Here is a 27,949-nt window from a genome sequence, read left to right on the forward strand (position 1 = left end):
ATTAAACAAGAAAGAAGGAAGGGAGGAAGGAAAAAGGGGAGGAAGGAGAGAGAGAACGAGTGAAGGAGAAGTGGAAAAAGAGGGTGTGTTTTATGTAAGGGTAAGTACTGCTTTGAGTACTTCAAATTTTCTCTCTCTCTTTCTCTCTCTCTCTCTCTCTCTCTCTCTGTGTGTGTGTGTGTGTGTGTAATATGTAACTTGGTTGTGATGGAAAATACATTATTTTGGCTCAGGTCAAAAGGGTTTGGAAGCTACTGTCGTCGAAGGAAGAATGTAGGATCAAAGAGAGGGTAAAGCAGTCTGTAATGGAGTAAGAGTACATCAGAAGGTATAGAATAGAAACTGAATGGGTTGTGAGGGAGGGAAGGAAGAAATGACAGCAAAATTAAGTATTGAGCATCCAAGCAATCAGTTAACAACAGGGTGTGAAAAAACAAAACAAATCAAACTCTAAATGTTATACCTTTTTTTGAAATGGTATTTCATTGTTGCCCAGAATGGCCTCAAACTCCTGAGCTCCTGCCTCAGCCTCCTGAGTAACTGGGACTGAAGGTGCACACCACGGTGCCCTAAACCTTGACCTTACAGAGCTCACTGTCTGGGAATGAAAAGATAACTGGGAACACCAGGTAGCATCTACAGCCAAAATATGAGGCACTTAATGTTTCAGAGTCAGGATAAATATTGCCTGGGAACCAAGGGGTAGTTACAGCTGTACATTTTATTAGTAGACATGTAACTGAAAAATTACATAAAAATCAAATTTTATATACTGCCATAGGTGCTTGTTAGATTAAAGAAACCCAACTGTGATATATTTTCTAGAGCAGATAATTTTGGAAAGACACACTTGTAATAACCTTGGATAAGGATAAAAGGGGCATAGCTGAGATGTTAGAAATGACAAAGCAACAAGCAAGGGTGGATGATAGATCCCAAATGGTAGATCACAGAGAGAGAGAAAGCTCTTTACAGCTATAAACTTGAGGGAATGAAATAAACACGGAGAATTCACATGTTAGGTGAGAGTTGAAGGAGACTTTGAAGGACGAATTCAGCCCCGCTGAGAGGAAGGGTGGATGAGGTAAGTATGTGTGTTCCATGTTTGGGAGGTGACTGGAGGAAGCCCAGTTAAAGAGACCAAGAAGACTCGAAGATGGTAGGAATCTAATCTATTTTTTTTTTTTTTTTGAGACGGAGTCTCGCTGTGTCGCCCAGGCTGGAGTGCAGTGGCGCGATCTCGGCTCACTGCAAGCTCCGCCTCCCGGGTTCCCGCCATTCTCCCGCCTCAGCCTCCGAGTAGCTGGGACTACAGGCGCCCGCCACTGCGCCCGGCTAGTTTTTTGTATTTTTTAGTAGAGACGGGGTTTCACCTTGTTAGCCAGGAGGGACTCGATCTCCTGACCTCATGATCCGCCCGCCTCGGCCTCCCAAAGTGCTGGGATTACAGGCTTGAGCCACCGCGCCCGGCCCTAATCTATATTTTTATATGTTCAGTGGAGAGAAAAACACCATGAGTTACGGTCAGTACTTTCCAGGGCTTTTATTACACCCACAGGTATTTATGTGGCATTATTTATATAGCACACAGAATGATATTTTGCCTATAATTCAGAAGGTGATAGTGAACCAATGAAGAGAACCAGAGCTTAGTGGTATGAAAGCCTAGGTTAGAAAAGTACAATAAAGTGATGTGAAAAAAAGTTGGAAACAAATAGTATATATAGGTATAATCCCAATCTTGTCAGAAAACACCTCTTTCACTCACTCTATAATCAAGACTGGAAGAAGGTAAATCACTATGTTGTCTAAGTTTTTGATAATGAGCACGTATTGCTTTGCAAAACGAATAGTGCAGTCAAAACAAGGGCAGCAGTACTAAGGGTGGTTAAAAGTATAAAGAAGGTAAGAATTAAGTAGAAACTTGGGATTTGTGTCAGAGGAGAGTGGTGATGTCAGAGAGATTTCAGGTGAATGGTGAAATTCAAGTTCTTTACTTAGAGTCAAATACTGAGGAAGAGCTGATGTCCCGGATGCTTGGCAAAGAAAGAAGGAAAGGAGGGCTGCTAGTTTGGGCGATGGCTTCATCATGAAGGTTCCTGGGCACATTGAACTATGCATCACCACGGAAAAGAGCCAGAGGGAGGGGAGAGGTGATGAGCAACCTTTGCAAAGGACAGCAGGATAATTTTATGCCAGAGGAAATGAATAAAGTTAGGGGTTTTCCCCAGTGACTTCATTTATCATATGAGTTGATTATTTTTAGATTCAGTTTTGTCTTCTTACCTCATTGCCCGTGGTATTCAAACATTTATTTCTAGACCTTTACAAAATGTTTCTATAGCAAAATCTTTTGAAGCTTGTTCTCCATGTCACAAATTGGACGTGTTGTTTTTATCAGATCAGCACATCAGTGATTGATTACTTTTCTAATGTTCTTTTATTCATTTTCAGTTTGAGTGTCCATTCTGTTCACATGAGAGGCTGCCAGTCACCAGTTAAGCTGCAATTGCTATATGAGAATTGGACTTACAGTACACCATAAAGGTGTACTTTAAGCAGCCTTAAAGGCCTGTTATCATGGGCATAAGAAGATGGAAATCCAATGAAAGCTCTTTGATTTGGGTACATAATTATAAATTATCTTTCTTTCTGAATTTAGTATCTCCTTTTGGTGTTGAAGGCAATGCATACTGCACAGGGTTCCCCAAGGACCTTTGGTATCAGACCTACATTTCGATCTGTGACTCTCCTGCTTTTCGTGACCTTGAGCCAGTTATTTAATCTCCAATGATCAGTTTATTTCTCTGTGAATCAGGGATAATACCCAACTAATAGGGTTATTGTGAGGACGAAATGAGGTAGTTTATACAACTGTCTGGCACATAGTGAGCTCAGTAATATTTTTCCCATGTCCTTTCTTTTTGCCAAAGTTCATAGTGAAGGGATATACAATTTGTGTTGGATTTAAGTATTTGTATTGATTCTAATGAGAATCACATTTTCCATTTATTTTTCATTTTCTGAGAGTTCAGGATCACTGTGAATTGCAACTGAGTTGGAAATGCCATGCTTAATTTTGGAGCTATTTTACCTCCTGTGAAAGCAAAGCCTAGTAGATCTTGATTTTGACAAAAGTAATATTTAAACAATTAAAAGTGGTTTATCTAGATTCTCCTTTCCATTTGCATAGGGTTAATATCAAACCTGTCAATTCACTGTAATGGTGGAGCCATAAAATTTAGTATATTTAAATAATGGTTGCTGCTAAAGATCATATTGGTGATGCTTCATTAATCTGGACGTCACTTACCTGGAAACCTTGATTCTTTGAAACATGAAGAATGAAGAAGTGAGGGAAAGAAGCCTCTGAAGAGCTAGCATAGCATCTTTTTCTTTCTTGATGCAGTATCTTTCATATCACTGGGATGTTCATAGCATTTCTCTTGCTTCTTGTCTCTTTGTCTGAATTCCTCTTTACTATGTTTGCTCTAGTATCTCCTTTTGTGTTTCATGTTGTTTCATTTAACTCCTCAAATTCTAATGATCCCTGGCTGCCTGTTAGTAAAGAATGAGACCCTGAAGAACTGTGGGGCTCAGTGTGGGGTGTCATGCTGAACGACTGTGCAGGAACTTGGTTCATTGGCTGGCGGACATCCATGTATATTCATGAGTACTTACGTTTTCTTTTGGACTGATTGACTTAAGAGAATCCAAAATTTTGCAGCAGGCAGGACATAAGTCCGAATACTGTTTTTCTCTAAGCTGAATAGGAAGAAATGAATTGGGGGTATTTTTCCTTCTGTAGTATAGATTTCATTTAATTCTCCTATTTTCAGTAGGGTGTTTCTGTCCACAACAAAGTCTGGTGTACCCAAGGACAAAGTGCATCTGGTTCAGTCTCTCTATTAATAAAAATTGAGCCTTCTGCTGGGGTGAGGGGAGTATAGGAGAAGAGATACATGGTGCCACCCTCCTGTAGCTTACAGTGTGTGTGTGTGTGTGTGTGTGTGTGTGTGTGTGTGTGTGTTTGAAGTGAGTGGTATGAGAGGCTCTATTGGCTTTAATTTTGGAGCAGACTCAGAACCCACTGATGACCTGTCTCCTTCAGGGTTTCTAATTGCTAAAGTCCAAAGCAGACTTTTAAAATCTTTTTTGAAATCTTTTATCTTGCACGTTTTAGGATAGAATCATTGAGACTGAAAGAAGCTTGCAGTTCTTAAAGGAAAAGGGACATGCTCTAGGGGTGCATCAAAGGCAAAAACCCAAAAAGAGGAATGTTCAGGCAACTTCAAGAGATTGACAATTTAAAGAGTTTTAAGGAAACTTTTCTGAACTGAGGCATTCTCAAGAGATTCCAAGGTGGCCTAAGATTCCACATTTCTTAGCTAGAAAGACGTGGACTTGGCAGTGATTTTGCAAATCAGAACAGGAACAATTTCACGAGCACATTGGCAAATGGCCATGTCTCAGACTTGTTGGGTAGTTAAATGTTCACTAGAAACATTGACTTAATCCAGTATTTATGAAATAATTCCCGTGTTCTATGTAGTTGGTTTAGGAATTGGAGGTAAAAGATGAATACCATTCAGTAGCTTTGTGAAAAATTCTAGACCACGTTCGGAAAGGTTTTTGTTTACACTTGTAATATTTATTCCTGTGGAATGACACAAAAGACAATCTTGAAATGTCAGAAAATGATAAATAAGAGTTATTTACTCTTTTCTCAGAGTTTTTTTTCCTTTTGTTTATGTAACTGAAAGTTACTCATCACATGTTTAAAATTTAAAATTTTCATCAAAGAAAACCATCTGTCATAATGAAGTGAAAAAGGAACATTATGTGATTTTCTTTGAAGATAAGGGATTGAAAGTGAGTCAGTTAACTGCCCTAGATTACCATTTGAGGTCATTTTGAACTAAATTGGCTTTGGAATCAGAATTTAAATTACCAGTCAGACTCAATTAAGATAACTGGTCATGAAGGCAGTTCATTCGCCTGCCTTCCTTCTCATAAAAAGAATATTTTTATTATTTGTATTCCTTTATAGCCAAGTTAGACATAGGCATTATTTTTGAGAATATAAACATTTCACACAGTAATTGATTTAGGTATTTAAGGGTAGTTTTGTATCTACATAGAAAACCAGAAAAATCATTCACTTTTTGGTGTTCTAGAGATAGTTACAGTAGATGCTTTTGAAGTCACTGGGAGGTAAATCAATATATTACTGAGTTATATTTTTGCTGCCCTGTGCAATATTAACAGAATAACTTTCACAAACAAACCTCAGTTAAAGTTATTTAGTCACAATAATAAACTTATAATTAGATATATTTGAAGAAAACATAAATTATAAATATGTGCAGTTATTTCAACAATTTATGTATGTATTATTTCTAAATACTAGACTTTTTGTTTGTGATAAGTGAGTATAAAATTATATATAATTATATACTCTTAACTTGCTCAACATAAGAGATTTAAAATGATGCATTCTGCTGTGAGTTTAATCTTCACTTTCATCTTTTTATTTATTTATAGACTAGAACAAATAAATCAATACTTTTTTAATTATAAATTTTTAGTAATTGAAAATTATTAAATGTACAAAGGAGGAGAACTTTTAGAATTTAGAAGTACAAAGGAGGAAAACAATTTAAACCTACAGACGAATTTGGTGGGAGTGGTTGTGTGTCTACGGCTGTCTGGAGAATCCAGGTGCTTAAATGCCTTGTACTAGCTGGACACTGGAACTTTGCAGGGAAGCAAAAATGTCTTGAATGACTTGCTGATGTTCTTGAAATGATGCTAATATCTATTCTGTACAACCTGAAAGTATATAGATATTATTGTTTGTTTAGAGTCACGTGTCTTGGGATTTAGGACTGTTGGCGAGAAGATTGGTTTGATGTAGACCATGATAGGTATCGATCTACATATATTTTTGAAATATTTTGGCTAAAATGCAATTTGACCTGGTAAGTCTTATCCATATCTAACATTTTATCTTAAAACTGTATCTATAGACTTTTTTTTAAAAAAAGAACAGAAAAATCAAAGTTGCATTTTGACGTTTAATGCATTGGTTTTAAAAATCTATATTCAGAGCAAAATGTTTGAGTTTTTGATGATTTTTTGCTGAAAACATTAGGTGCCAATGTCAGGTAATTCTATGACTACAATTGTGTCATGATACTTTGTGCGTGGAGACAGTCCAAAACCAAAAATGAGACAAGTGAAATCTTTATTAAGGAAGGCCTAACAACCGTATCAGATAAGTTTGTTTTTTTCTTGGAAACTTTGGTAAAAAAAAAAATCACCTAGGAAATAATGTGATTAGAAATGCTCCTTAAATGTGCAAATATGTTTAATCTGTTCTACAAAGATATTATTTTCTTTGTAGCATTGTTTTATTGAACAAATTTTGTTAAATTTTCTATTAAAACCGTCTTATAATGAATTTAATAACAATTTGGAAAACTCGCAATCTTTATAACCGTACATGTAAGTGAGATGGATTACTATTAAAATACAATTTCTAGTATTACAGCTCTTTTAGAATTTGTCTAGCAGATTTTGTTTTTTACCATGAAAGAAATGTCATTTCTTAGTCTTCATTTGGAATTTATAAAAAATTTTTAAAATCACCACATTTTCCAAAAGTTCATGCCAGACATCATCATTCACTGTTTTAAAATGAAGTACAATTTCTTAATAAAAAATATAGCTTGAGTCTTGTCCCATATAAATGAGTTTCCGAGATTTGGAAAAAAAATTAATACATTGGAATCAATAGTTGACCATAGATTTAAATATGATACAAAAGGTTTAAAAATCTAAATTGTCATTGTTTACAAAATATTGGCAAATTAGAGCTACAGCGCTTGGTGTTATTGTGTAATCTTCTGTTTAAAAGTAAACAGTGGAAATAATTGTAGAAACCTCTGGGCTTAGAAAGGCTTGTTGGTGGTTCTTCACATCCTACTAAAAAAGCAGGCTGTCTTTGCATATTAATCACTCTGTGAAAGGAAGCTTGCCTTATTTGCATTGTGTATGCACTAAGAAGTCCAATAGTGCGCCTGAGAAAAAAAATGAGGGGATTGTAATTGTTGTTCTCAAAAGGGTTTTTATTCCATTCAAGTGGAAAAGCTGAACACTGGAGAATTAGTGCAGTGTTTTGTGGAAGAAGAGTCCCTTTTGGCCACTGCATTGCATGTGGTGCAGTCCCAGTGTGTAAGGATCCTGAACGCTGGGGTGAAGAGGAAAGTGACTCATCTTTCTATGATGCAATAGTCTATGTTCTTGTACATCTCTAAAATTTTGTAAGCATTGTCTCCTTGTTATGTATCCAAAAAGAGGTAGATTGAAATTCTGAGAATATATGCCATATTGGAAATCTCAGGAGAATTAAACATGAACCAAAAAATCTAAATATAAGTAGCTTAGGTTTTGGGAGTGGGGTGAGACGGGGACACACAGCACAAAATTAAGCAAATTGTATTTAAGTGTTATTGTTTTTAGGAAATACATGATTCGGTTAATGCCTGGAAGATATTTGTCCCCCAAATTGATTTTAAATGATATTTTTGACATTATCTTAGTAACAATGGCATGGTTTTTTCTTCATTGTATTTTAAGATTCAGTGGTTGAATGTAAACATTGAGAATAAACAGAAGAAATGTTCTTAATATCAGTGAGGCTTTCTTTTAATAAGACTGTGTAAGATGAGCTACTTATAATGTTTCTCTCCTATGGTAAAATACTCTTCATGAAAGCTTTTCCTGATCTCCTAGTTCTAGCTGGCAGTTAGCCAGAACAATTTCCAAAACCTCAAAATGTACATTAATTATTTTGGAGGTCTGTTACTTTGGACTGGTTTAATATACTTTACATATTTTAAGCATCTTTTGAAAAATTCTGCACAGAATATGCCATTTCCAAGTAGATTTGAATTTCACAAGGGGGAAAATATGCCATTGTCTGTGTTCACATATTTTGACAAAATGATTGTGTATAATCATGGAGACAAAGCTTATTGTTTTTAAATGATTTTGTTAAATACTAGAAAGTAGTTAACTGAGTTAAAAGGTTTCATACGGTTTCCTAAAACCCACTTGGCTTAGATATATTTAACTATCTGTGAAACTACTTGCTTTTATCCTCTTTACTATTGTATGGATTTGGTTGGATTTTGACTCTTGAACACAGATCCTCTGATGACACCATTTCAATTTTATTTGAATTGCTTTCTGTAATATTCAACTACATGGAAATTGTGTTTAATTTGGGCTTATGTACAGTGGTCCATAGACTTTGAGTGTGTGCTTGGGTTGCTGTTCTGAAGAACAGAAGTAGTCAAGAAGTAGTCTGAAAAAGTAGGACCATAAAAAATTAGACTGGTAGAACAACAACAATAACAACAACAAAACTATAATTTTTATCATTCAAAAATCCTTATACAGGTTTCATAATAAATTTTTTGCAAAGTATTACTGATGTACTTCTCCAAATGTTTATTATAGACATGTCAAAAGACAAAATTACAACAAATTTAGTTATAAATCTAATTGTCTTTTATTTGTGATTCATAAATTGGGGCAGCCTCCATTCAACAAAATAGAATGAGAGCTCCCACTGAGCAATGGCAGAACAGTAGGTTTGGAAAGTGGGAACAAGGAAACAACTATAGAAAAAAAAAAAAGACTGGTTAACATTAGGTTACTTCCAGTGACTTTTTTTCCAGTTAAAGCAGAGGAGACTTCTTCATTGCACTGACTCAGGTTGACTGGAATCTCCTGTTTTCAGGAAAACCCAATCTGTTTTGGGATCTGTCTGCTTCTTTAAAATTTTAGTTTGATTATATGGCATTTAGCCAGAGTGACTCCATTTTGGTTTGGTCTGGTCTCTTGGGGTCGGGTGCAGAAGTTCAGTCTAAAACAATGGCCTCCCATAATTTTTGTTTAACAGATATAATTTTTAGGGTTTATACTTCATCGAAATTTGAACCTTTTTATAAAAATCTGAAATGCATTACACATTTTTAGAATTGTGTAGACTTCATAAGTATGCAAAACGAAAACAGCTGGTATCAAACATCACATGATCACCTCTAAATTCAGAAAACATACTTGACAAAATGTGACACCCCTTCAGGATGAAAACACTCATTAAACAAGGAATAGAAAGTACTTCCCTGACCTGATAAAGGGCATCTATGAACAATTCAGAGCTAACATATACAAATGGCCCATAAGGACAAATGGCCAAAAGATGCTCAACATCATTAGCCATCGGGGAAATGTAAATCAAAGCCACAGTGAGATACCACTTCACACCCGCTAGGATGGCTAGAATCAAAAAGACAGATAACCACAAGTGTTAATAATGTTGTGGAAAAATTGGAACCCTCAGACACTGCGGATGGGAATGGAAATGGTGCAGCCTCTTTGGAAAACAAGTCTGGCAGTTCTTAAACAGAGTTACCATGTGAACCAGCAGTTCTGCTCTTCCAAGAGAAGCAAAAACATATGTCTGTATAAAAATCATGTACGCTGGCCGGGCGCGGTGGCTCAAGCCTGTAATCCCAGCACTTTGGGAGGCCGAGAAGGGCGGATCACGAGGTCAGGAGATCGAGACCATCCTAGCTAACACAGTGAAACCCCGTCTCTACTAAAAAATACAAAAAACTAGCCGGGCGAGGTAGTGGGCGCCTGTAGTCCCAGCTACTCGGGAGGTTGAGGCAGGAGAATGGCGTAAACCCGGGAGGCAGAGCCTGCAGTGAGCTGAGATCTGGCCACTGCACTTCAGCCTGGGCGACAGAGAGAGACTCCGTTTCAAAAAAAAAAAAATCATGTACGCTAATGTTCATGGAACATTATTAATAATAGTCAAAAAGTGGGAAAAACCTAAATGTCCATCAATTGATGAATGGACCAAAAAATGTGGTATATTTTTACAATAAAATATTATTGGGAAATAAAAAGGAATGCAATACTGATACATACTGCAACATGGCTGAGCCTTGATTCGTCGTTTTAGTAACGTGAGATCCTTAATTGTGTTAGCTGTTTGTTTGTTTGTAACCATGAAGGTTTATGTATTTATTTTTCAATAGTTTTGAGGGCACGGTGATTTTTTTGTTACATGGATAAGTTCTTTAGTGGTGATTTCTAAGATTTTGGTGCACCTGTCACTGGAGCAGTGTACATTGTACCCAGTATGTAGTCTTTTATCCCTGTGAAGGTTTATTTTAATCTTAGAACTTGTTAATGTTTATCCTTAATTCTTACTAACCTTTAGATGGTGGGTATAACATCTTCATGAGAATAGCTAAAATAATTTTATTTGGATATTCCTCAAAGAACTACTGAGTGTAAGCATGCTAAGATTACCCCTGGCAAAACGGAAAATGCCCAGCACCTGGAAGCATCTGTTTCTGTCTTTCTTGTAGGAGAGGGGAAACATTTATGTCTTCCATTTATGTGTTTTGACTGGGGAAAATTTTCCCTTTTATTCTGGGGAGCTGTTACTCAGGATAAGAGAATGTAGAGGAGAATCACCCCTTTCACATACCTAATAGCTTTACCATATTACTACAGTACTATCTTATGTTGTATGCATTGATTGTCAATCTCTTCCCTTCATCGCCACCATTTTGATCGCTTAAGGCTTATCATTCATTCTCTGTGCATAGAAAAAAAAAAAAAAAGAAATGATGTTTCCCAGTATTTTATAATCTTTCCTTCATGAACTGCAGAAGAAAGGTGTTTGGGTTTTGTCCCAATCATCATAAAGCTGTACACAATACATACGGTCGCATTTTAAAGCAAGGCTAAGATGGATTTAAGATGTATTTCTTGTCATGTGAAACGTCCTCCTCAGTGGTCTTAAATAAAATATTAATTAGATAATTCTGCAGTGATTAATATGAAAATGGTTACATAATTCTTAGATGGCATGTATTGTGTTGGGCTAACACCACATTGCTTTTCTAGAATACTGGTAAAGAATATCTTATGGGACTGCCCTTTAACTAAAAGCACAGATCTTTACTAGTGGTCCTGAGCTAACTGGAACTGCTGTAGATTGCTTGCCAATTTTCCACTAGGATGCTTTGGTGTATTTGGTGCAACTATTCCCACAATCACTTAGAGGAGCCATGCAGAGGGAGCTAACCCATAGGAAATTAAGGAATTTGAAGAATCTTTGAAAGTTCGTCTTATTTAACTTCTTTAAAACAAAATTTGCGAACATCTCAGATAAGAATCTGTCTTTAAAAATAAGACATCTTAGACATACAGATGGAGGTTAAGTTCAAAGGTTTTTTGTGTTCAAATAAAATTAGTTGTTGACTTTCACTAGGTGGCTCTCTTTTTTTTTTAGGATGAGTTCAATATTTATTCAAGTAAACAATCAAGTTTTGGTGTGCCTGTTGGGACAGACATGTTATTTTATGATACAGGTGGCACCAAGCCCATAATGTGATTTTTCGCCCCTCCAGAAGTTTGTAACTTACTCTGGCAATTGGGATGCGTTTCCCTATAATATGTTATATGTGGTGGTTTTGTCCAGAATAACCAAAATGCAAATCTTCATATTCTCTACAGTGCCTAGCAAAGGGTCTTGCACACAGGTGCAAGTTGTCAGAGTTGGCTCAGTTTCACTCTGAGCCCCTTGTAGGTAGCTTTTATTCATTCCTGCATTCTATATGTATTTATGCCTTTCACTGAGAGGTAAGATCTAAAAGAGGAATAGATATATCTGAATTCATTTGTAAAAAGGGTGCTAGCTGGGAATGTATGCAAAGGTTTGGTGGCAGTGAGTAAACGAGAACTGGGGATGGCCTTGCTCAAAAGATGGGGAAGTTGGGAGGTCATTGGAAGCAGTAGATTCTGGGAATGACTTGATGGGAGCATGTTTTGGGAAGCTGGATTTGTTGCTCTTCTTTTGGAAGCTGGGAGGGATTACAGTCTGGAAAACCAGTAGTGAGGGGGTAGGAGGAACTACTGTAGAGGCTGTGTGAAGTGATGGGAGGTGGAATTGGAGTTCCGATTGTGAGATGTAAAGGAAGGCATTATGCAAGAAATACTACAGAGGGAAGATTGATGAACTTAGTGACTGATTTGGATATGCAAAAGAGGAAAGAATGGAGATTATTTAGATTTCAGGTGAGGCGCATGGTAAGCATAAATGTTGCTAGTAACAGAATTGGGGAAGGGGAAAATAGGGACTTTTAATTTTTTAAAAACATGAAATAGTTTGGCTTGGGCAAGGTGATCCTGAGATTAAAGTGGACTGTCTAGGAAGAAAAGCCAGGTATACCGCTGGAAATAGAAGTCTACAGTTTTTAGGAGAGATCACGTTAGCGACATAAATCTGTAGTTATTTAAGTAGTAGATGGCTCTTGAAGGATAAGTCCATTTAGAGAGAGAAGCAGAGAGGACCAGGAACGGAACCTAGCCAAGCACTTACATTCTGCAGATGGGCAGTTTTTATATGTAATAGTTACTAAAAAGCGGTACCAAGTCATTTAAGCAAGTTACTGTTTTGTATATTTTCAAAAAGAATTAAAACCACAGAACTGCCTTTTTTATATCGTGGTACTGCTTTGAATTCTTATTCTCTTTTTAATTCACTCTGTCTCTGTTTTAGTGAAGAAGTTTGTTTGCAGTCCATACCAATTTCTTGTTGGGATTTTTATCTTTTAGTGCTTTTGGTAATAACATAGCTGATACAGGAAAGATTGTGTAGCTCTCATTGATTTCAAATCTTTAGGCCTTAATGAAATTATATTCCAGGATATCAGGAGAATTGTAAATAAATCCATGAACAGCTACAGAAAATGATTTTGAGAAATCATGAAAATGAACAAAAATTCTGATTTTTTTTTCAAGTGGAAAGAGGGTGAATTCTTCCCCCAGGAAGATGGGGGAACTTAATGCCCATCCTGGAAAAGTTTTAAGAATCGACAATTAAGCAGATGATATGGGAGCCCAGAGAAGAAAGCCAGCATCTAATGTGGGTTCACTAAGGACAGGTTGTATCAGAACTCAGTTCTGTCTTTGGCAAGATTTCCAGACTGAAAATGGAGTTTATATTCATTTATCATGATAGCCAAATGGAGAAATACAAGCTTGGTGCAAGTAATTGGTCAAATGACCATGCTCCTCATCAACTTGGAATGTGTTGGCTCTGCATTTTGCAGGATTTCCTTAATTATTTACTTATTTAATATTTAAGGTGTTAACTATGATGTTTTGATATACATGTACATAACAAAGTGATTACTATAGTCAAGCAAATTAACATATTCATCATCTCACATAGTCACCTGTATGTATGTATGTATTTGTTGTGAATAGAGTTCTTAAAGGCTACTGTCTTAGCGAATTTCCATCATACAATACAATATTATTACCTGGTCATCATGTGGTGCTTTAGGTCTCTAGACTTATTCATCCTCCATAATTGCAACTTTGTATCCTTTGACTTACGTCTTCCCATTAGCTCCTCTCCTGATCCCTGCCCTGGTAACCACCATTCTACTCTGTTTCTATGAATTTAGTTTTGTTTCTTTTAGAATCCACATATAAATGAGATTATGCAGTATTGTCCTTGTGTGTCTGGCTTATTTCACTTAGTATAATGTTCTCTTGGTTTATCTATATTACCTTAATCGCAGGATGTCCCTCTTTTTAAAGGCTGAATAATATTCACACACACACACACACACACACACACACACACACACATATATATATACACACGAATTTATATATACATATACTAATTTATATATATATATTTATTGTGGCACAGTTTTAAAATTCATCTGTCAATGGATACTTAAGTTTTTTCTGTAACTTGTCTATTGTGAATAATGCTTCAGTGAACATAGGAGTGCAGACATCTTCATGAGGTGGTGATTTCATTTCCTTTGGGTACATATCCAGAAGAGGGATATTTTCTGGGGCATATAGTAGTTCTATTTTTAATTTCTCTAGGAACCCCCATACTGTTTTCTACTGTGGCTGCAGCAGTCTTACATGCCCACCAACAGTGTACAAGGGTTCCCATTTCTCTACATGGTTACCCACACTTGTTATCTCTTGCCTTTTTGACAAAAGCCATCCTAACAGGTGTGAGATGATTTCTCATTGTGGTTTTGATGTGTATTTTTCTAATAATTAGCACTGTTGAGCACCTTTTTGTATACAGTATCTTTTGGTTATTTTTAGGTGTTTTTAGGAAAAATGTTCAGATCCTTTGCCCATTTTTAAATTGGTTTATTCATTGTTTTTGCTCTTCAGTTTTTGTGTTCCTTAAATATTAACCCCTTTTCTGATATATGGTTTACAAATATTTTCTCCCAACCCATAGACTTCTTTTTCTATTTTTGATTGTTTCCTTTGCTGTGCAGAAACTTTTTAGTTTGATATAGTCCCACTTGTTTATTTTTGCTTTTGTTGCCTGCACTATCCTTTTTTTTTTTTTTAAATCATTGCCAAGACCAGCGTCAAGGAGCTTTTCCCCTATATTTCCTTCTAAGAGTTTTATAGCTTCAGGTCTTTAATTCATTTTGAGTTGATTTTTGTGTATGGTGTAAGATAAGTATCCAATTTCATTCTTTTGCATGTGGATATTTATTGAAGAGACTGTCTTTTCCCTGTTATGACTTCTTGGTGCCCTTGTTGAAAATTAGGGCATATAATACCATATAATGCATATAATGCCACATATCCTTGGGTTTATTTCTGGGTTATCTGTCTTATTCCATTGGTCTATGTATCTTGTTTTTTTGTTGTTGTTTTTTGTCTGTTTTTTCTGCCTGTACCATACTGTTTTGATTATTATCACTTTGTAGTAGGTTTTGAAATCAGATGGGGTGATGCCTTCAACTTTGTTCTTATTGCTTAGGACTACATTGGCTATTCAGAGTCTTTTGTTTTCCATATTAATTTTCAGAATTTTTTCCTATTTCTGTAGAAAATGTCATTGTAGTTTTGATAGAGATTGCATTGAATCTGTAGCTGCATTGAATCGGTAGCTTCCTTTTGGTAGTATGGACATTTTAACAGTATTAATTTTTTCAGTCAATAAACATGGGACACCTTTCCATTTATTTGTGCCTTCTTCAATTTGTTTCATCAATGTTGTGTGGTTTTCTGTATACAGATTTTTTACCTCTTTAGTTAAATTTATTCCTAAGTATTTTAATTTTTTGATGCTATTCTAAATGAGATTGTTTTTAGATTTCTTTTTCAGATAGTTTGCTTTTAGTGTATAGAAATATTACTGATTTTTGTATGTTTATTTTGTATCCTGCAATTTCACTGAATTTGTTTATTAGTTCTAACAGCCTTTTGGAGGAATCTTTAGTGTTTTTTAATATAAAGGATTATGTTACCTGCAAATAGTAACAGTTTAACTTCTTCCTTTCAGATTTGGATGTCTTTTATTTTATTTTTATTTTTTCTTGTCTAATTGCTCTGGCTAGGACTTTCAGTACTATTTTAAACAGAAGTGATAAGAATAGGCATCCATATCTTGTTCCTGATCTTAGAGGAAAAGCTTTCAACTTTTCAAGGTTAAGTATGTTGTTAGTTATGGGCTAACACATATGACCTTTATTATGTTGAGATACAGTCTTTCTATACCTAATTTGTTGAGAGCTTTTAATCACAAAAGAATGTTGAATTTTGTCAAATGCTTTTTCTGCACTTATTGAGATGATCGTATGGTTTTTGTCCTTCATTCTTTTAATATAGTATATCACATTTATTGATTTGCATCTGTTGAGCCATGCTTGTTTTCCATGAACATATCCCCTTGATTATGGTGAGTTATCCTTTTAATGTGCTGCTGAATTAGATGTGCTAGTATTTTTTTGAGGATTTTTGCATGTATATTCATTAGGGATATTGGCCTGTAATTTTCTTTTCTTATAGTGTCCTTGTCTGGCTTTGATATCAGGGTAATGTTGACTTAGTAAAATGAGTTTGGAAGTGTTCCTTCCTCTTCAATTTTTTGGAAGAGTTTGAGAAGGATTGGTATTAATGCTTATTTAAATGTTTGGTAGAATTCATCATTGAAGCCATCAGGTCCTGGGCTTTTCTTTGATAGGAGATCTTTAATTACTGATTTAATATCTTTACTTGTTACCTGTCTGTTCACATTTTCTATTTCTTCATAATTTATTATTCATAGGTTGTATATTTCTAGGAGTTTACTTCTAGGTCATCCAATTTGTTGGCACATAATGTTCATAGTAGTCTCGTATGATCATTTGTACTTTCATGGTATCAGTTATGTCTCCTCTTTTATTTCTGATTTTATTTATTTCATTCTTCTCTTTTTTAAGTTAGCCTAGCAAAACGTTTGTCAACTTTCATCTTTCAAAAAAACCTAACTTAGTTTGTTGATTTTTAAATGTTTTTCTAGCTTATATTTTATTTCCGCTCTGATCTTTGTTATGACTTTTTAAATTAACTTTGTGCTTAGTTTTTTTCTTAATTTTTTAGTTCTTTGAGGTATAACATTAGGTTGTTTACATCAAACCATTATTCTTTTCCAATGTAGGCATTTATTGTTACAAATTTTCCTTATAGAACTGCTTTTGCTGCATCCTATAAGTTTTGGTAAGTTGTGTTTTCATTTTTGTTTGTCCCAAGATTTTTTAAATTTCTCTTTTGATTCTCCTTTGACCCACGGGTTGTTCAAAAGCATGTTGGTCAATTTCCATATTTTTGTGAATTTTTCAAAATTCCTCCTGTTTATGATTTCTGGTTTCATGCCATCATGGTTAGAAAAGATACTTGATATGATTTCAGTCTCCATAAATTTGTTAAAATTTGGTTTGTGGCCTAACATATGATCTGCCCTGGAGATTGTTCCATGTGTGCTTGAGAAGATTATGTATTCTGCTGCTGTTGAATAGAATGTTCTATGTATGTGTGTCAGTTGGTCTCATGTGTAGTTCAACTCCACTTTTTCCATAATGATTTTCTGTCTGGACAATCTGGCCATTGTTGAAAGTGGGATATTGAGGTCTCTTATTATTATTGTATTGCCTTCTGTATTTCCCTTATTATTATTGCATTGCCCTCTGTATTTCGCTTCAGATCTATTAATATTTGCTTTATATATATAGGTACTCTGATGGTGGGTGCATGTATATTTACAGTTGTTATATTCTCTGAATTAATTGACTTTATCATTATGTAATGACCTTTTTTGTCTCTTTTTACAGTTTTTGACTTAAAACCTATTTTGTCTGATGTTAATATAGCTACCCCTGCTCTCTTTTGGTTTTCATTTGCGTGAGTGTGTCCTTAAAGCTTCCGAAGTGAGTCTCTTGTAGGTAGCATATAATCAAGTCTTCTTTTTAAAATTAATTCAACCACTTTATATCTTTTGACCTTTTGGAGACTCTAATGTATTTGCATTCAAGGTAATTATTAATAGGTAAGGAATCACCATGGCATTTTATTTGTTTTGTAAAGGCTTTGTTCTTTTCTACTTCTCTTGCTTTCTTCCTTTGTGATTTGATATTTTTTCTAGTGGCATAAGACTTGATTTTTTTCTCTTTATCTTTTGCATATTTACTATAGGTTTTTGCTTTGTAGTTACCATGAGGCATACCTAGAACATGTTTTAATTATGATAGTTCGTTTTAAGCTGATAAAACAAACTTAACTTTGATTGCACACAAAACCTCTACACTTTTATGCCCAACCTCCCAGCCTTGTTTTACATTTTTGTATCACAATTTACATCTCTTTATGTTGTGTATCCTTTAACAAATTATTATAACTATGGTTATTTTTAATTGTTTTGCCATTTAACCTTTATATTATAAATAACAGTGATTTACACACCACCATTACAATATTAGAATATTCTGAATTTGACTATTTACCATTACCATTGAGTTTTTACTTCTATGTATATTTATTTTGTTCATTTGCTTTTTTTGTTTCAACTTAACACCCTTTAGCATTTTTTTTTGTAGGGCAAGTCTAGTGGTGATGAGCACGCTCAGTTTTTATTTGTCTGGGAATGTCTTTTTGTCATTCATTTCTGTAATACAGCTTTGCTGAGGATAGTGTTCTTGATTGGCACTTTTGTTTTGTTTTGTTTTGTTTTAAATCCAGCACTTCGAATATATTAACCCATTTCCTTCTGGTTTTAACGTTTATGGTGAGAAGTCCACTGATACCTTTATGGGGGTTTTCTTGTATGCGATGTGTTTCTTATCTTTTGCTGCTTTCAAATTTTGTCTTTGTCTTTGACTTTCAACAGTATTTTTTTTTTTAGATGGATTCTCACTCTGTTGCCCAGGCTGAAGTACAGTGACATAATCTCAGCTCACTGGAACCTCTGTCTCTTAGGTTCAAGTGATTCTCATCCCTCAGCCACCCAAGTAGCTGGGACTACAGTTGTGCACCAGCACACCTGACTATTTTTTATATTTTTATCAGAGATGGGATTTTCTCATGTTGGCCAGGCTGGTCTTGAACTCCTGGCCTCAAGTGATCTGCCCACCTTGACTTCCCAAAGTGTTGGGATTCTAGACATGAACCACTACACCTGGCTGACTTTTGACAATTTGATTATAATGTGCCTCGGACTGTCCTTCTTTGCATTGATCTTGTTTGGAATCCTTTGAGCTTCGTTAATCTAGATGTGTGTATCTCTTATGAGATTTGTGGAGTTTTCAGATGATTTCTTTAAATAAGCTTTCTGGTCCCTTCTAGCTCTGTTTGCCTTCTGGAATTCCCATAACTTGTATATTTGTATGCTTGATGGTTTCCCATAGGCCCCTTATCCTTTCTTCGCTCTTTTTCATTATTTTTCCTTTTTTCCCCTATAATTGGCTAATTTCAGATGACCTATCTACATTTGAGTTTGCACATTCTTTCTTCTGCATGATAGAGTCTGTTGTTGAAGCACTCTTGAATTTTTCAGGTGTGTTGTATTCTTCAGCTCCAGGATATCTTCTTGGTTCTTTTTTATTTTATGTTTCTATATATTTATTACATTTATTATTTTGTTCATGAATTGTCTTCCTAAACTCATTTAGTTATCTAATTGTATTGTTTTGCATCTCATTGAGCTTCATTAATATTATTATTTTGAATTCTCTTTCAAGCAGTTATTAGATCTCCATTTCTTTGGAGTTGATTGTTGGAGCTTTATTAGTTTCCTTTGGTGGTGCCATAATTGCCTGATTCTTTGTTATCCCTATAGTCTTGTGTTGGTGTCTGCATGTGAAGGAGCAAACAGATCATCTAGTCTTTTTTTTGGAAAGAGTTTTTAAAATTATATGTTATATATTAGACAAAATTACTTAAAGCCAGTAAATTTTTATTCAAGGAGTTTCACATATGATTCCTTCTACTGTTCATCAAGGTTTCCTTAATTCCTCTAAAGCTGGAGTCAAGATTTATCTTCAAGGTAACCCTTTTAAAAAGAACTGAGGCTTAATCCACAATTGTCCTGTCAGCCCTGTCATAATTATTTTATTTTGCCTTCTTTTCTTCTAGTTTTAATGGGGTTGGAGCTGGGTCATGTGACTGCTACTCCTTCTGCAGTGGGGCCTGTTGGTGGCCAGCCTGTTACCAGGTGGTTTAGTGGGCATGGATCCTGCTCTTTGGTCTCTGGGTGGACTGGACTGTCTCCAGGACTTTGGTCTACAAGGCTAGTTCTGAGTTGAAGGTCTGCTTTAGGGTCTGTAGAGAGCAGGCTTGATTACTAGGTTCATAGACAGCTGTGTTTTTCTCTGGGTCCCTGGGACATCTTCCCACTGGGTCACTGGTTGGGTCCCTGGGCAAGCATTATTGCCCTGGTCTATGGTTGAAGAAGGCTGAAACAGAGTTGCAGGTTTGCTTTAGGGCCCACAGCTGGGTCTAAGGTCAGTGGTGCTACCTGGAAGACTCAGGAAGGCATGTCTCCATCTTGTCTCAGTGCTGCTGGCATGACTTACCTCTGACCACCATTGAGAGGGAGTGTAGCCAGTCTCAGAGCCATTTCAGGGTTTTTTTGTGGGACTGAAGTCAGCAACCCTGCTCCAGGGACTTAGATACAGCTCTCTCTGGGACCCTAGTAGATCAGCTGGACTAATCTCTGACTGCTGCTGAGAGGGACTGAAGCCAAGTCTCTTGGCTGTTTCTGATCCACAGGTAGAGCTGAGGTCTGTAGGTTTATCATCCATGGCACGAGTGGGTGTGATTTTTTCTGGGTCCCAGGGTGAATGGTTCTAATAGAAAGACAATGATCAAACAGAGCTGTAGCTGAGTCCACAGGAGTATGGAACCCATTTTTGGGTCTAGAGCTAGGGCCATGGTAGGAGAGTCTGTCACCTGGGTGCAGTGCTGTCCTATCAAAAGGTGCTCCTAGGCCTTGTGCTCCACTGGAGTTTCACAGTCTCTTACTTGGCTCTTCAAGCTTCCATTAAAGGCACTTTTGCTGTAGAGGGCTCTGAAATTACTGTCTCTGTTGGGAGCTACGTGCATCTGTTCTACCATCTCTCTGGTGTTCTCTTGTGTTTTCTTATTCAACTTTTACATTAGTATTTTAGGTAGAATGCCATTATAGGTGGCATGGATTGGAACTGAAAATTAATATGATGGGTAATAGTATCAGGATTCAGTATCTCAATAAGTTGGATTAATGAACTAAACATGATGAAATTTAATAGGAATAAAAGCAAAATTCACACTTAGGTCCTTGATCTGCTACCCCAGGACACATCAAATGATCGATTGAATAAACAAACTAGAATCTAGAGGCAGCACTTTGAAAAAGCCTCAGTAACCTCACTCAGATTCAACAACGTGATGTGGTTTATAGGCTATTATAGTTCATCTGACTTTCAGAATAAGTAGATGTTAATGGCTATGAACTGGTTACATTCACTAAGTGATCTTTTGCTGTTAAATGTTCACTAGTACATGGCCTGAGAAGTAAAAAAAAAAAAAAAAGATTGGAGCTGGCAGGTATTTTAGAGATGATTGAGTTTACCCAACTCACTTTACAAATGAAGAAGTGAAGTGAAGAAGAAAGAGAGCAGAGCTTACTTGACCAGGTTCACACAAATAGCTATTCATTGTTCTGGGACTCCTGAATTTAAAATTTTACTCTCAACGTTAGATTTTGTATTTTGTATTTATTGAAGGAAATGTTTTTGATAATAATTTTAGACATATTTTATACTATCATCAGTTACTAATTGTGCATAATAAAACATTTTATGATTGGCAATATGTTCTGTAAAAGTTGATACAGTAATTTAAGTTTCCATTTATTTTAATGACAAGTAATGTAACAGTTTACATCTGCTTCCTGCCTCATTTATAAAAGTTTTAAAGGAGAAATATTCATTTTTATTAACTTTATTAAGTCTTTAAGGCATTAAATATGTTTTTATATTATTTTTAGTGTTGAAGCATCTTTTATTGGAAATTCTGTTGTAATTATGAATATCTCTTGGGAGGAACAGGGAAGAGGAAGCCATGGAGAAAATGGGAGAGAGGAGACTGTAGAGGATGATTCATTATTTGTATTCTTATGGGACAACTGCTTCCTCTCAAGGCTTCCTTTCTTAAAGAAGCCTGTTATTCAATATGAGATTTTCTTTACTTTTATGCACTTTTTCAGTGAAAATTCATAATCATAAATTGTTAAAAATGCAAGTGAGTTGATAATGAAAAACACTAGTTCACTGATTACTATTTTCCATCTGAAGAAGAAGCCACTTTTACATCTTATAGTTGATTCATTGAGCGGTTGCTTGCATATTGCTAAATAATATATTTTTATGTTTTAAACTTAATATGTCTAATTGTTTTAAAATGTGACTCATTTACATGGTTCGAAAATGGAAAGCATAAAAATATATGTACTGAGACATCTCCTCTAAACACAGAAAAATCACTGAACTCTTTTTTTTTTTTTTGATATGGAGTCTCGCTCTGTCGCCCAGGCTGGAGTGCAGAGGCGCGATCTGGGCTCACTGCAACCTCCGCCTCCCGGGTTCACGCCATTCTCCTTCCTCAACCTCCCGAGTAGCTGGGACTACAGGTGCCCGCCACCACGCCTGGCTAATTTTTTTATTTTTATATTTTAGTACAGACAAGGTTTCACCATGTTAGCCAGGATAGTCTCGATCTCCTGACCTCGTGATCCACCCACCTCGGCTTCCCAAAGTGCTGGGATTACAGGCGTGAGCCACCACGCCCGGCCCGAAAAATCACTGAACTCTTATCTCTTCAGAAAATATTTCGTATTAATGTATAAGCAAATACAAAAATCATTTCTCCACTCCATTTTATGTAATTGTATACTATTACCTGATTTATCCATTTTTGTCCTTATTTGTTGACTTCATGCTTTGATAAAGAAAGTGTATATCCCTATGTCACCCTACCTCACTAAACTTTAATTTCCCAAGACAGGTCTGTCAGTATTTATAATTCCTCTGTTGGTTAAATTCTTAACTTTAAGCGGTCAACTGATGCTTTGCTTTTTGTGTTGTTTCAGACCATTCTTGCATTGCTATAAATATCTGGCACTGGGTAATGTATAAGGAAAAGAGGTTTAATTGGCTCATGGTTCTGCAGGCTTTACAGGAAGCATGGTACTGGCATCTGCTTGGCTTCTAGGGAGGCCTCAGGAAGCTTACAATCATGACAGAAGGCAAAGAGGGAACAGGCATGTCATATGGGGAAAGTAGGAGCAAGTGACAGAGACTTGGGGGTGGGGAGGTGCCATACACTTAAATTACCAGATCTTATGAGAACTCACTATCATGAAGATGGCACCAAGCCATGAGGGATCTGCTCCATGATCCAAGCGCCTCCCGCCAGACCCCACCTCCAGCACTGGGGAATATAATTCAACATAAAATTTGGGCAGGGATAAATATCCAAAGTATATCAGTTGTCAACTATGGATGATGTCTCTTGATTCCTCATTTTGTGAGATGAGGATTCATAGTATCCCTGTACTCCCTTCAGCTATCCTTTTTATCATTCTTCTTCCAGTTGTTAACATTTGTTTTAAAAATTTTTATATTATCAATGTCAATAACATCTACATTTTGTTCTTTATCCATAATTATCAGTGATTTCTTTATAGCTTAAATTTTAAAAGTTGAAAACTGTACTTTTTACATTATGATGAACAAGTAAATATTGTTCACTGAGGAGCCAAGTGGTATATGATTATTATATTTCCTTTCCTATAAAGAAGTATTACAGTTTCTACTAGTCTTTTTTTCCCTTTCATTGTCTGCCTATGTGACCTTCCTAAGTTTTTCCAGTGTCTTTACTCTCTGATACCCAAGGAGAGTGTCAAATCTGTGAAATCCCTTATTGAAGAGGAATCCATGATTCTTCTGCCTGTCTGCTACTCTCTTCTGGGTTGATTGACCCTGGATCAGCTGTACAGCTGTCACCCTGGGATGACCTTTCATTGATCTTCTTGCCTGAATCCAGTTTTGGTAATGTAATGCCTTTTTCTTTCTGCTTTGCCATCTAGCTTTGAGCAAAATTTCAAGTTATTCCCAAAGGAAGAGTGAATGAAAGATAAACTTTATGAATTATTAGTCGACACATTTCTAATAATGTCTGTTCTTCCCATAGATATCTAATAATATCTTTATTCTGTCCTGCTGATTACAGGGTTAACAAGGTGTGGCTTCTAAACTGAGAAGAATTTCCACATTGTAACTGGAAGGCATTTCTCATGATCTTTTAGCCTCTATGACTCTGATAAGAAGTCTGATGCCAATCTGATTTTTCATTTTTTGTAGATGACTTTATTTTTCTCTCTGGAAGCTCATAGGATCTTCTCATTATCCTTGGTGTTCTAAACGTTTTAATGCAATCTAAGTGTGGACCTTTGAAAATTCATTTTCTTGTTTATGTGGTGGCTCTTTTCAATATGAAAACTTATGCCCTTCATTTTGATACATCTTCTTGTATTAGCCTGAGATCCAGAGACCTGGTAATTTAGCCCTCAGTGACGGGACAATGGGGAAGAGGAGTCAGCAGTCTGGTCTGTAACTTTTTCTTAGTCCCGACTAATTAGTACCCATTGTTGGCAGCCCCTACATCATACTTAGAGTACCCTGCAGTTCTGCACCTGGAGGCTATCTTGGTTTCTGCAGGGCAGGTCAGCTCCTTCCTAAGCTGTAGGTCCCCCAAAGATGAATCTTCTACAGAGTTTCTTTACCCTGCTTCTTTAGGCACTATTTTGTACCTGCTTTTGTAGAAATCTTTTAATCTTTGTTTGTCGATGGCTTTTCTTCTATTCTTTGCTTGTGTGTTTGTATGCTATCTTTATCCTTTTATTATAAAGGTATTGGAGTCTTGATGAGAAAAGAAATAAACTCATGTGTTCTGTCACCCCAAAGTTTGAGGGCCTCAGTTGATCACAAGCTCAATACGGCTGTCCTACAGCCTTGTCTCAGTAACTGGAGGTAGGGATGTTGTCTTATTTATCTTTTTATATATGCTGGAGCTTGGCACATAGTCAACACTGAGTAAATGCTTTCGTACCTACTGCTGAATTACAGTAGTTATGAAAGTTGAGTTGCTGTATTTAGAAATGAATGCTAAACTGCACCCCACCCCCCGCCACTGGAATACGTAAGCATTAAAAGGACATATGAAAAATAATGAGATTTATGGTGGATTTGATACCCATCCACCTTACTTTGTATTAACAGAATTGTTGGGTTTAGTAATTTCATTTTTCATATCATAGCTGTCTGAGAACTAGTTCTTCTAAATATACTTCTGTTAATTACCTAGTTATTTTTTGCAATTAGAAAGCTGCTAGAACTTGACACTCCATTTTAATGTAAGCTAAACTGAATGTTAACTAACGTAAGAATCTTGGGGTGGCATAAACTAATGTTTACAGCAGTATTTTATACACTATAAAGTGCTATGGACATTTGAGTTTTTGTTGATATTACGTAGGAACAGCCAGAATTGTTTTGTAAGCTGTGCTATTTTGAGCAGGGATTAAGGCACTAATTAGCATGCTATTGTTATCTATTTTTGTACTTTAATGGAGAAGGAATGATTTTATAATGTGTAGTTGTGAACTATAGCTAGCAATAGCAAAGATAGAGCAGCTCTGCATAGTTTTTGATTATTTTCAGATGTCATTGGCTAGTGTAGACATAGCTTTAGGGAAATATAGAGGACTGAGCTTGCTGTGAAGATCTTTGGCCGTATCTCATATATAAATGTAATGTAGCCCCAGTGGTAAAAATCTACTGACCCATGTCTGTTTCTGTTTCGCTAGTTCTATTGAAGTAATCAATCAACTCTGCCTGACTGAGTGGGAGTGTGGTGGAGCCTGACCACCGACAGGGCTGAGACATTGAGTTATCATTGAACATAAGAATCATGCTCTTTGTGCAAGTCAAAACTCCTGGTGGCATTTGTATCTGAGGACCTGTCCTCCTCCCCTTTGTCCACTATTTTGATTTTTTTTAAAAGTCATTAAACACTGAATCAATTTAGCAGAGAAAAGGGAATATAATTCATTTAAATCTCTGTTTGAAACATTATGTTTCCTTCCAATTTTTATCTGTGTGTTGGTACACTTTGCATTGTTGTAAACAGTGTGTAATATGATGTTTAACTTTTCCTACATAGCATTATTTTATATATGATTTTAAAAACTATGTGCTTACATAGGTACTGTCTTCTATTTTGTGGTAAGGACATTTAACATGAGCTCTACCCTCAACAACTTTTTTCAGTATATAATCACACAGTATTATTAAGTATAGGTATGACCTTGTACTGCAGATCTCTGGATCTTAATCATCTTGCAAAATGAACTTCACATGTACTGTCTTTTAACATTAGTAAGGCATTCACTGGTATGATATAGTGTACTTAACCTTTCACTGTTATAAATTGGCTTGTTTCTAATTGTTTATTATCATAAACAGCATGATATAGGCATCTTGATACAAACGATTATTTTGCTTTGGGATTATTTTCTTTGAATTAAACCCAAAGTGACATGATCAGGTCTAATGTTGTATACCTCTTGTTTATGCAGTCATTTTGGACTCCAGAATGACAGGGTAGTGCAGTTGTTTTATTCTGCATTTCATCATTAAGGAGGCTAGGCATTTTCTCCTGTAATGATTTATTGTTTGTCTTTACTTATGGAATGGGAGAGCCCATAGTTTGGTACTTTTAGCTGAAGCCGATAATTGCATGGAAAAAGTTGGAATGTGGGATAGCAATGTCATCGAAGGAACCTCATCCCTTTTCTGGCCTGCTCATCATACAGTGGTTTTCTAGGGAGGACATTTCTCCAGCTAAAATGCAGACGTTACTGGTAGGGGTAACAGAAGTCAAGTTTTTAGTGGCAAACCCTGTGGTAAGGATTACTTTATCAGCTCAATTTCCAGTGCTAACAGCTGGCTAAGAGCAGTGCCTCCCAACAACAGGACACAGGACTGGTAGGGCAGTGGGCATGAGAAGATTGTGTAGGATAGAAGAATGAGGGGGTGGGCACAAGGATGTACTAGGCAGGGTTCACTCCCTTTCTTGGGCTTCCTCCTGTTTATGAGAAAGTTAATCAGAAAAGAAGGATAATTACTGCAGTGAGAGAGTGGGTGTTACAGAACACTGCCTGGGTCAGAGAAATGATTATTTTGAGAAAATAACAACTTAGAATTAAAAGGCTAATTTATTTCCACCAAAGGCAAACATAAAAACTAGTGATAATTAAAATGAAGGAACATGAATTAATTACATAGTATATTAATTCGCCAGAAGAATAGATTTATAGATGTTGTCATGTCCTTTGTTTTTAGGGGGTGAATTTTCAAAAGAGAGGTTAATGAGACCACGTAAAATGGTCATATGAAAAATGTTTCTGCCTTCTTTGGTAAAACTGCTCTGGGGACAGTGCTCATTATTTTCGATTTTTCTTTTATAAAGATCCAAATGATAGGGTCATGAGTTCAGGGCTAGGAAAAAGTTGATTTTTTTTTCCTGAATAGTATGATTTAATTTATTAGATAATAGGATACACATTACCATATGTAGCCCCTTTCTCTCTTTCTTGCTTTCTCTCTGTATGGCTGGAAGGTAAATGAATGAATCAAAGGGAGTTAAGACCTAAAGAAATTATTTAGGGCTGCTGCTTCCTGGAATATCTCTCATAAGAACTGTAATTAAATAAAGTAATAAGTTATCCCCATCAAAGATTATTTTCAAGTCCAAAGCAGTGTATTTTGGTGGCAGCTAATTGATGATTCTGTTTCAAAGTGTATAGTTTTGTGAATATTTTGTTCTCTTCTTATGAAAGCCTAAAAAAATGATTATTTTCCCGTGAAGACACTTTTGCTTTGATCCCTTCTGGTGGTTTGCCAGGAGGTGGGTTGCCTCCTGCCTAACCTTAGCCTCCAAGGGAAGGAAGTGCCAGTTCAGGAGCTCAGCAGAGGACAGAGCTGGGGTTAGATTGCATCCTCAGGTCCTGGAGTCACTAAATGTTAGGGTTGAAAAGGGCTCAGTGAGGAACTTGAGGCCCAGAGAGGGAAAGTGCTCATACATATGCGCATACTTTTTAGTGGCCAACAAGAACTTTTGCTGTTTGATTCTGCATTCAGGCGCTTGTATGGTGCCATGTGATGTTTTCATCATAAAAGAGGTTGAAATTGCAGAGTAATTTCTATTGAACTGTGGCCAGTTCACCAAGGCACATGCCTGTAGGACTGGAGACCCACATGAGGTATTGTCTGATTGCGAGTCCTGGAGGCAGTTAGACTTCTTTAAGGACGGATGGCAGAGAGATGGGGATTCCTGCTTAATCTGACTTTTATATTCTCTTATTATTGATTTAGTAGAAGAAATATTTAAACTTTATGTTCTACTAATAAATTGTGGTGTATCCTAGTTAGAA

At 36.2% G+C, this 27,949-nt stretch overlaps 1 protein-coding gene and 1 pseudogene across 21 annotated transcripts in view; both read left to right on the forward strand.

Annotated features, from left to right (window-relative positions):
• Nucleotides 1–27,949, forward strand: part of NCAM1 (neural cell adhesion molecule 1) — a 316,731-nt gene that overhangs the window by 9,900 nt on the left and 278,882 nt on the right. The gene's annotated exons all lie outside the window — the stretch shown is intronic.
• On the forward strand, nt 6,543–6,608 carry LOC117081839 (annotated as a pseudogene).

The sequence above is a fragment of the Trachypithecus francoisi genome, unplaced genomic scaffold (genome assembly GCF_009764315.1).
Source record: "Trachypithecus francoisi isolate TF-2019V2 unplaced genomic scaffold, Tfra_2.0 Lachesis_group8, whole genome shotgun sequence".
NCBI lineage: Eukaryota > Metazoa > Chordata > Mammalia > Primates > Cercopithecidae > Trachypithecus > Trachypithecus francoisi.